This window comes from Nyctereutes procyonoides, unplaced genomic scaffold, assembly GCF_905146905.1.
Source record: "Nyctereutes procyonoides isolate TBG_1078 unplaced genomic scaffold, NYPRO_anot_genome, whole genome shotgun sequence".
Lineage (NCBI taxonomy): Eukaryota > Metazoa > Chordata > Mammalia > Carnivora > Canidae > Nyctereutes > Nyctereutes procyonoides.
The window spans coordinates 35,331,978-35,341,727 of NW_026575135.1; positions in this window are offsets into that span (position 1 = coordinate 35,331,978).

Genomic DNA, 9,750 nt, shown 5'->3' on the forward strand with positions numbered 1-9,750 from the left:
TTAAAATTTACTTCAGTTAGAGAATACCCTAATAAGAGTTACCTAAAAATAAATACTTACATAGTTATGAGTTATGACCTACATATGCACTCACCTGTTGGAGAGCTGTCAAGAACATAGTAGCCTATGTGTGGCTTCTTCCCCCCGGATTCTTGAAGTTCTTACAAAAACATGAAGGCAAGGAGCCATGTCTTAGATGACTAGCAAAGATATCCTGAAGTAGAGACTTAGGAAGAATTCTTAAGGAAATGATTGGTTGGGACACCTCTCATAGAAGTGAAACTTTGTACCTTTGGGGATGCTCCACCACTGAGTGAATATGACTTGGTTCATGAATTAGACTTGCAATTTTGAGACTTCCTAACTGGCCATCTCTAAGCAGCCATGGGACTTCCTGACTCAGATACACATGTAATGTTCACATTTGGATTTTCTAGAATGGGTGAGCTGTACTCAGTTACTGGCTTTCCATAATCAGGTTGCTAAGTGCAATTTAGAAATCATCAGTGACTACTGTGGCTAATTATTTAGCTTTTGAGTATTATGTACAATCTAAGAAAAATCTTCACTAAAAAAACATTTTTGTTCAGTCACAAGTAAGGTAGTTCATTTAATTTCTTAAAAAGGTATTATTTATTTGAGAGAGAGAGCACTAGCAGGGGGAGAGGCAGAGGGAGAGGGAGAAGCAGACACTCCACTGAGCAGGGAACCCGACTTGGGGCTTAATTCCAGGACCCCAAGATCATGACCCGAACTGAAGGCAGGTGCTCAACTGACTGAGCCACCCAGGTGCTTCAGTTGATTTAATTAATTTCTTGTAATATAGTCATTTTAGAGACTAGAGATAAACAATATGAAAAAATGAACTGCAATCCTCCTACCATATGGTAACTATAATTAACATTATGGTATATTTCCTTGTAAAATTTCCATTTTTATAGTTCTATGAGAAAGTTTTCCTTCCTCCTTTTATTTCAAGCTTGGGATAGCTATGTTTCTTTCTGTATTTCTTCTCTCTCTCTCTCTTTTTTTTTTTTTTTTTTACAGAATTGGTATATTATTTATATTTTTCAAAAGCAGTTGACCATAGGGTACCAGATTGGTTCAGCTAGTTAAGCATCTGCCTTTGGCTCAGGTCATGATTCCAGAGTCCTGGGGATTGAGCCCTACATCAGGCTCTCTGCTCAGCATTCCTGCTTGTGCTCATGCACTCTCCCTCTCTATCAAGTAAATAAATAAAATAATATATATATATATACATATATATATACATATATAGCTTTAGTTTGAATGCAAAAGCAGGTGTAATATTGCTATCCTTTACATTTCAACCTGGGTTGTTTCTGTATTTCCTCCTTGAGTGTTTGTAAGTCTTTTGTTTTCCAAGAGATTTATTAAACTAAACAATCATATTACTCAGACTGGAGTCATGTGGGTAACTGGGTAAACAGTCAACCTGGACAAAAACTGTAGAATATTTAATGTTCATGATAAGCTTACTGAAAAAAGCAAGCTACCAAATAATACTGATAATATAAATCTACTTTTATGAAAGTATAATATTAGATAAATACACTTACATAGAACAAATATAGAAATGCTATAATCCAAAATATTACCAGTGGTTATCTCTAGGTGATAGAGTTATGAGTGATTATTATTATTTCATTCATGTTTATATTTAAATTGTTTCTTCAGTAGGCCTATGTTACATTTTTCATATATTATTTTTATAACCAAGCAAAATTTTAGGTAGGTAGGATCAAAATTTAGGTAGGATCACAGAGTTTATTGATCAACAGTAAAATGATACTTCAAAAAAGGAAATTGCATTTAATTCCGACATATTCTCTCTCCCAATAACCTTCCCGCTTATCTAAAACATTTGCCAAACTAAGTGCCATGTGGTTTCCTCTCAACTCTGAGAGGGATGGTTTTGAGAAGCAGAAAGTTTTTAAGAGCAGAGTGTGAAGAGGAATAAAACACCAGCATGTATTATATGTATGATAGTCAATTTAATTCAGCTGTGTATTACCTAAGTACATATGGATTGAATTATTCATCTGCATCTTCAAGATTATATTTTTCAACTCCTAAAGCCAGCCTGAAGCCTGTTAATGTGGGAGAAGGGAGAGTGTTTCTGAGTCCATATTTCATTATCATCCTTTTAAATCTAATCAGAATCTCAGTAACCGGTATAGATGGTGAAGGGGGTATGGTGGCTAGTTGATCTGCATCTCAGTTTCAGAAAAATGGGCTTCCCTTTCTTCAGGGACAGTAGATAAGAGTCGTTTCAGTTTGCTAAAGTCAAATATGAAATTTTCTGCAGTGTAGAAAACCAATGTAGCTATCATGGATGCCATTCTCACAGCACGACTCTGTCACAAACCTTTTTTTTTTTTTCTATTTTAGTGTTCTAACATTTGAAGATCATCAAAGATAGATTGATTTTGGTTTGTTTGTACAGATCTATCAAAATGACATCAGGATTACTTAAAGTCATTGATTTCCTTAACTTTCTCAGTTGTTTGTTGAGTCATTAAGGACAGTTAATATTGGCTCTGTCAGAAGCCAGGCTAGCAAAAGAATCTTTGCCAAAGCACATTCCAGAGCTAGGATATAGAATGACAGTGAATAGAATAGCTAAGTCATTCCTGAAACTTTTGGCTCTGGCATCATTCCCAAATAACATAGTTAAAACAAAAGCAAAAACAAGTCACTCCTCTCACACCCCTACTTCCTTGCTCTTGACTAATAAGAAAACTCAAAAATGAAAGGATAAGGCATCTTCACAAAATGAAACCAGGCCACAAGGACAGGTTTTCACGGGTGTCTGGCCAGAGCTTTTGCCTCCAAGAAAACTGCTGAAGCAGCCCTCTGAGGAGAAGGTGCTTGGCTGAAGATCTGCGTTCCAGGCCATTTTCATGCACAAAGAAGCACAAGAGACCCACTGAGTTAGATAATCTGCTGGGTTTCTTCCTGGTCTAGAATTCTATGACTGTCATCTGGGCTTTGTGGCCACAAATTAAAATGACCTGATTACAATTTTAATTCCTGAGAAAGGGCAAAAAAGATTTAAACATGGCAACCATGGGTCTGGTGTCCTTGGGTAACTGATCAAACCTGGAGACTGATACATAGGTAGCATATGGGTGTGTGTGTGAGTGTGTGTGTGTTTATGGCAGACTTTCTTAACTTCACATAGCCTTCTTTTGCATCTACTAAGAACAGTTCCTTTCTGTTCCCCTAAGGAAACAGTCCTCACCCTTTTTTTTTTTTTTCTCTTAACTTACTACCTCATTCCCTCTTGTCCTTTATTTTAACATTCATTCAACAAACATTTACTGGGAGCTTTTAGACATGCATATCTCCTTCAGAGATAGCATAACATAGCTGAAAGAACTTTGGCTTTAAAGGCTGCAGACGGGATTTGAGGCCCAAATCCATCACTTACAGACCAGGAATGCTTAGACAAGTGACTTTGAGTCAGAGCACAGAATAGGAATAGCGTATCCTTCCTATTCTCATGAGAAAGTATTTTGTAAATTGTTCAAAAAAAGAAGATTTTTATTAACCTGTAAATGCCCCTAGGGAAGGGGACCTAATAAACTAGTCTAGCATTTTGGTTTGAATTAATCTATAAGGTGCATCTGCCTTTTTCATTAAGAGCACACACTTGCTAGGATTGGAGTCTGTTGGGGAGGATACTGTAGTTGAGAAACTCAAGGAACTTATTAAATGACCTGGGGAAAGGAGGGTTTTTTTTAAGGAGAGAAAAATGTGCTGAAGGAGCCTTGGCACATTTCTCTTTGCCCTCAGTGGGCAAAGTACTTTGTGAGGGGTCCTCAAAAAGAACTTTGCCCACTTCAATTTTCCTGTGATCAAGCCCTGATTGTCACAGACCTGGATACACAGTGGACCGTGACCTCCAGACAGAGCTGCTTAGGTTACCTAGGACAAAGGCCACTTATTTTGCAAACTCCTATGCTCTAGTAACCCCCAATCATAAGTTCTCCAAGTTTTAGGCCTTGAGGTTGGGAATTGATTCTCTTTCTAGCATCAGGGTTAGGCAGGAAGCTTGAGTTAAAGTTAATAAATAGAGTTGACTTTTGAACAACACAGGGATGTAGGGTGCTGACCTGTGCAGCTAAAAATCTGCGTATAACTTTTGACTCCCCCAAAACTTAACTATTAGTAGCCTGCTGCTGACTAGATGCCTTACCCATAATATAAACAGCCGATTAACACAGATTTTGTGTAATATGGACTATATACTGTATTTGTACAATAAAGTAAGCTAGAGAAAAGAAAATATTAAGGAAGTCATAAGAAAAAGAAAATATATTTATAGTACTGTATTGCACTTATTGAAAAAGATCTGCATGTAAGCGGAGTGGATGGAGCAGCTCTAATCCTTAATGTTTCAGGGTCAACTGTATTTATTATAAAGGGCAATTTTTAAAAAAGATTTTATTTATTTATTCATGAGAGGCACAGAGAGAGAGAGACAGAGAGAAGCAGAGACACAGGCAGAGGGAGAAGCAGGCTCCCTGCAGGGAGCCCGATGAGAATGTGGGACTTGATCCCAGGACTCCAGGATCATGCTCTGAGCCAAATGAAGGCAGGCGCTAAACGGCTGAGCCATCCAGGGATCCCCCAAAGGGCAATTCTTTATGCCAAAATGATTCAATGAAACAGATCTCCTGTTGGGTTATATTTTTGTATACATTGTGGGAAGGCCAAGGAGTCAGGCATCTCAAGTTCAAGTTTCAACTCTGCCAGCAGTGGTGCCTTAGGCAAATCACTCAGCTGCTTTGTCTCTCAGAAGTCCAGCTGGAGGGATCCCTGGGTGGCTCAGCAGTTAAGCGTCTGCCTTCGGCTCAGGGCATGATCCTGGAGTCCTGGGATTGAGTTCCGTGTCGGACTCACTGCATGGAGCCTGCTTCTCCCTCTGCCTGTGATTTTGCCTCTCTCTCTCTCTGTGTGTGTCTCTCATGAATAAATAAATAAAATATTTAAAAATAAATAAAAATTAAAAAAAGAAGTATGACTGGAATGCATTATTTCTTAAACTGTAGTTATTGGGTTACCTGCATCAGAATGATCTGGGCTACTTTTTAAATGCTTCTGGACTTTTTTTTTTTTAAGATTTTATTTATTTATTTGAGAGAGAGAGAGAGCATGTGCAAGAGAGCATAAGCACATGTGTATGGGGGGAGTGGAGAGGGAGAGGGAGAAGCAGACTCCCCGCTGAGCATGGAGCATGATGTGGGGCTTCATCCCAGAACCCTGGGATTGAGCCACCCAGGTGTCCTTCTTTGTTTTTTAATATTATTTATTTATTTAATTATTTATTAAATATTTTATTTATTTATTCACGAGGGACACACAGAGAGGCAGAGACACAGGCAGAAGGAGAAGCAGGCTCTCCACAGGGAGCCAGATGCAAGACTCAACCCCAGGATCACAACCTGAGCCAAAGGCAGACACTCAACCCCTGAGCCACCCAGATGTCCCTATTATTTATTTTGTGGGGTGGGTGGGGAGGGGAGAGGGAGAGAGAACAAGCTGGGGGAGGGCCAGGAGAAGAGGGAGAGAATCTCAAGTCAACTCTGCCCCAAGCACAGAGCCCATTGTGGAACTGGATCCCATGGCCCTGAGATCATGACCTGAGCCCAAACCAAGAGTCAGATGCTCAACTGACTGAGCCACCCAGATGCCCCTGGATTGACTCACTCTTCTTTTTCTTTCTTTCTTTCTTTCTTTCTTTCTTTCTTTCTTTCTTTCTTTCTTTCTTTTTCTCTCTCTCTCTTTCTCCCTCCTTTCTTTCTTTTAATGATTTTATTTATTTGAGAGAGAGAGAGAGAGCATGCATGGGTGGGAGGGGCAGAGAGAGAGAGAAAGAAGCAGATTCCCCACTGAGCAGGGAAGCCAGTCACAGGGCTCTACCCCAGGACTCAGAGATCATGACTTGAGCCAAAGGCAGATGCCCAACTGACTAAGCCACTCAGGTGTCCCTGAACTGTTTCTTAAATCTGGTGAAAAAGAATCTCTGGGCATGAGGTCCCCAAATCTGTCATGCACAATGGCCCCAAGCCATTGACATGTACACAGGGATTCACTGGATAGGACCATCAATAGGATCTCTTCCTGCTCTAAAATTCTGTTCATTCTCATCACCTGAATTTTACTTAGCTCTATTTTCTGTGAACAAAATGAAATTAAAAGGAGAAGGCAATGACACTGGCTAAGAACCTATTTTTTTGCCTATGCTATGTTCGGGGCCTTATACTCATTGTCTTATTTTTCTACCCAATAATCCTTGAGGTAGGTGTTATTGTTATCACCCAGTATGTATAGATTCCAAGTTGGAACTCTGTACAAACTTCTAGCTGTCAGATGAATAAGTTCTGGGGACTATAGTTAACAGGAGTTTTGTCTATTTCAAAGTTGTTAAGAGAGTAGATTTTGAAAGTTCTCATCACACGCGCATGCACACACACATCGTGACTAGGTGATGTGATGGATGTGATAACTAACCTAATTGTGGTAATCCTTTTCCATATATATATATATATATATATATATATATATAATAACTACATTGTATACCTTAAACTTTTTTTTAAAAGATTTTATTTATTTATTCATGAAAGACACAGAGGAGAGAGAGGCAGAGACACCCGCAGAGGGAGAAGCAGGCTCCATGCAGGAAGCACGATGTGGGACCCGATCCCGGGACTCCAGGATCACGCCCTGGGCTAAACCGCTGAGCCACCCAGGGATTCCCTGTATACCTTAAACTTATACAATGTCATATATCTACTATATCTCAATGAAACTGGTGGGAAAAAGTCAGCACTCTGATTTCAATGTTTTTTGTCTTTCTTTCTTCCTTTTTGCCACAGTCTCATATTCTAGCAAGAAACTAGAAAAGAACTTATAATTGATAAGCTCTAGTGCAGCACCTTATCTTCATACAATAGATTACTATTTTAGGAGCTGTTTCTTCATCCTTGTTGAATCACCAAGCTTCTATTGTGAACATTAATTACCTGAGGTGATGATGATAATATAAAAACAGTAATCTTCATCTTACTTTTTGCCTTATTTTTCTTACTTTTAAAAAATGTATTCTTATATTCTATGCATTTTGTGAGGCAATTTAAGTCCTTTGTGTGTGATAGGGAATAAACTGGTTATAAATAAATAACAGAAACAAGCTATATTATGAATTCATTTAATAATTACATTCACTTAGGGGTGCCTGGGTGGCTCAGTGGGTTAAGCATACAATTCTTGGTTTCAGCTCAGGTTGTGATTTTTTTTTCCTCTTATTTTTTTAATTAAAAAAATTTTTTTTTTCAGTTTGTGATCTTGAGGTCATTGAATTGAGCCATACATAGGGCTCCACACTGAGCGTGGAGTCTGCTTGAGGGGAGTAAAAGAAGAATGGCAGAGGATCAAGTTTGGGCATGATTAGGAAAGTAGATTAATTGGGTCATCCAAGAAATTCTTCCTACAAGGGACCAGTTTGCATGGAGTTTGAACTGGTCAAAAGAGAAATCATCTGGCCTCCTGATTCATTACTTGTGAATCATTATTTTTATCTCTGGTCCATGATAAAAGCAGTTCAAGCTCAGCTGAAAAGGAGAAATACACATAGTATTATTTCTCCTGCGTTTGGGTGGGGCTGTCTCATGAAAAGGCATCGGCCTAGTTTGGGACAGTGTTTATAGAAAAACACTCTGATGTCATAAAAAATGTAAAGTATTGTTATTTTTTGGAAGGAACCCTAGATACCTTCTAACTCCCTCATAAAGGCATTAAGGCCTACAAAGAATCAAGTATATTTACTACCTAAGAGCACATACCAAGTAGTGGTGAACAGTACAGATTCTGAAGCCAGACATACCTGGTTTGAGGCTCAGCTCTGCCATTTCCAAGTTTGTGGCCCTGGGGCTGAGGAAGGCCTCACAGAGGAGAGCTGTACTGCACAGAGTGAGTAGAGTTTGCCAGATGGGCATGTATGCCAGACAGAATGAAGGTGTGTCCAAAGAGAGAGGGATGGGAGGGAGAGAAGGCTGCATGGAGGAGTCAACGCAGATGGAAACAGCTGGAGCACACACTGCTTACCTCAGAGTTAAGAGAAATAAGCCAGAGAGAAAACTTGTTTCCCTGCCTCTGGAAGAGGAAACTTCATTGCAATTTTTTTTTTTTTGCTATTTCATTATTACTTTGTATCAGTTATATACTCAAAGAAGGCAGAGTTGCTACAAACTCTAGGATAAGTATCTTTGTCAACAGGGTCTCCCATACTTTGTAGTCCAGGAAGGAAGGCTAGGCAGGGCTTGGGATGCTGCTGGTCCCTTGGAACCCCTTCTACTTCCCCTGTGAGCTGAGCTCTCTTCAGCAGTCCAATGCCCAGCATGGTCCTCTTAAACAAAAAGCTCTGGGTGTGGTTATAAAACATTAAGAATAGCTACCATTTCTATGTACCTGGCATTATTCTGTTGAGTGAATGGATTCATTTAATTTTTTCCAAAATCTTACGAAGTAAGCACAACTATGCCTTTTTCTTTGCTCGACTTTTCAAACCTTATCTAGAGAAGTATAAGATACGTGCAAAAAATATTTAATGTATCTTATATATATTAATATTTAAGTTTATATATAAGTTTAATAAATTTTCACAAAAAAAGAGCACAAAAATGTCACTAGATCTCAGCACAAGAAAAAATTAGCAGTGGGGCACCTGGGTGGTTCAGTTGGTTAAGTGACTCTTGATTTCAGCCCAGGTCATGGTCTCAGGGTCATAAGATGGAGCCCTGGGTCAGGCTCCACACTGTGTGGAGCCCACTTAGGATTCTCTTTCCCTCTCCCTCTGCCCCTGCCTCCCAGGCTTGTGTGCACTCTCTCTTTCTTTCTGTCTGAAGGAAGGAAGGAAAGAAAGAAAGAAAGAAAGAAAGAAAGAAAGAAAGAAAGAAAGAAAGAAAGAAAGAAAAATTAGCAGCCATCCAAAGGGCCTTTCATTGCCATATCCAGTCACTAGTCCTCCTTAGCTCTAAAAGCAATTGCCATCTTTACTTCTAGTAGCAGAGCTTAGTTTGCTTGTTTTATACAGTATTACTTGTCTGCAGTTTCTTTCATTTACATTATATTGCATATAATTACAGGTCCATTCATTTTCTCTTATCACTACATTATTTACTCTACCTTGTATCTTGAAACATTTTAAGCCCCAGAAAAGTTGAGAAATGAGCAAATGAACATCCATATGTCCTTTATTTAAAGCACGAAGGACTATTATTATTTCCACTTGCTAGGTGAGGGAAATAAGGCAAAGACAAATTAGGTAACCATCCCAGGTCATGCCTCTAGGACGTAGTCTTACATAGCTTGCTGCTTAGTCGGCCATAAGACTGTGGGCCAATCCCAAAATTTGTCTGAAGCTGTTCCTTCATTAATAAGATGGGTTTCCAGGCTGTTGTGAGTCTCAAACATGAAGAACACGTGGAAGTGCTATGCGCAGAGTAAAGGTTCAAATGCTCGCTCCTGGGCCTCACTCCCTAGAGATCATGGCTCAGTAGGTCTGGGGTAGGAGGCAAAATGTTTAAGGAGCACCCTAGGCAATTCTGATTGAGGCATGAATCCTCTACCACAGTATGAAAAAAACACTTCTGTAAAAACGACTCTCAAATTTCAGAGACCATCAGAATCACCTGGAAAACTTCCTGCAGCTGGTTCCCT